The sequence below is a fragment of the Apaloderma vittatum genome, unplaced genomic scaffold (genome assembly GCF_000703405.1).
Source record: "Apaloderma vittatum isolate BGI_N311 unplaced genomic scaffold, ASM70340v1 scaffold7338, whole genome shotgun sequence".
NCBI lineage: Eukaryota > Metazoa > Chordata > Aves > Trogoniformes > Trogonidae > Apaloderma > Apaloderma vittatum.
The window spans coordinates 14,351-16,140 of NW_009731190.1; positions in this window are offsets into that span (position 1 = coordinate 14,351).

Here is a 1,790-nt window from a genome sequence, read left to right on the forward strand (position 1 = left end):
TGCCTGCAGCTTTGTGAGTTCTCCTCCACGGCCTGGGAGATTTTAGCTTGCCCCAGCCCAGATGACATACGTTAGCTTGCACACTCTCACCCCGGTGTGATCAGACAGCACCATGGAGCCAGTTGGCATGGGATTAGCTTAAGACCTTTGGAACGTCACAAAGAACAAGGCAGTGCAGAATCTGACCCCAGATCTGACGGCCATTTTTTGCCAAAGCATGGCTGTTCTTCCTGTTGCAGTATGTGGATTGCTTCACCAGCCAAGTGTATTTGCAAGGCTATACAAGTCAAGATAAATTTGCCCCCAAAGTAATAACTTTTCAATTACCTTCATTATTCCTTGCTCAATACAAGAACAGTACAGCACCCCTTGAGGGAGCAGCTGAGTATTTCTCTCCAGGGTGCACATTTATTATTTTAAGAACCATTTAATTTTCCATCTGAACAAAAGGGGCGAATGTAGGTCCAGAATGACTCCAGGGCCCCGTTCAATACCTTGCTTGTGTTATCCATCATGGCAATTACACCTGGTAATTCATCTCTGAGAAACTTCAATATGCAGATCTCAGAGCGTCTGAGGTACCTAGCATGGCTCACAACTCTGGGAGCCCATGTAAAGAAAGCATCTTGACTGAGAAGCATGTCATTACGTCCAAGAAACTGAAGTCTTTCATAATGGGACTTCTGGCATATTAGCAAACTGCAGCCTGACTTTCCAATGCCTCTCCCAAATTCTGTCCTCCCAGAGCACACACCCATCCCTGCAAGTCCCATTGCTGGGGCCAATGTGATTTCCAGCACTTATGCAGCAATGCTCTTCAGGAGGGGTTCCCTACAGGGTCATGCTGAAGGTGCTGCCAGTGTGAGAAATATGACTAAATGCCACCACAACAACCACAGTCCAGCTCAGAAACCATTTACTCTCTAGGGACTGCAGAGCAGCACTGTCTCTTCATTGAAGTGACCTACAGGGCTTGAACCAAAACCCACTGAGGGATTAGGATAAAAGTTTGACTACAATTTCCACACCTAAAGGATATATCTAGACACCTCTGGTCTTAGTGCTGCGGTCTTTCTCTGCCACCTCTATTTACCTTCCAGTGCACACTTAGAAAAGGCCTTCTGGGCTAAAGATGCTACTGTGGCCTGTGGGTTCATCTCTGGCAGAGACCTAGCCAGGATTAGGTCTCCAGGATATTCCCCAGATCCTCCTGACACGGCTGCTTATTGGTGGTGTGAATACAGCGTAGCTCTGCAGAGCAATCTGGGGACCAAGCTGGGCCCTGGGGGAGTGCACACAACTGCAGGGTGCTTATTCAGGAGCTGTCCCCACTGACTGGGAGTGGGTGGACTCCTGTCAGCTCCTCAGAAGCACAAGAAACAGCCTCAGGCAAAGCAACAGCCCTGTTGCCAGGCTCAGAAAATAATGAGAACCTTCGCTTGCTTCAAAGTGCTTCAGTAACAGGTACTTGTCTCAGTGCTGAGGGACCACTTTGCATGACGGCAGCCTTTCCAAAGCACAAGTGCTGGTGCCCAAGGACAGGCATCCCTGAGAGATTGTCCCACATGTCAGCGCTCAGCAGCAATGAAAGCAGATCGTACCCCGGCACACAAGTGATGTTCTGGCTCTGTGCGCCCACCCATAAGGAACATTTTCCCTTCAGATCCCTGAGACCATCACACAGGCAGACTGGCTGTGGGTCATCTGCCACCAGACACAAGAGATGACTGTTTCATTGAAAAGTTAAAGATTAGCAAATCTGAGCAGTGTTTTCCATTGGGTGACACTTG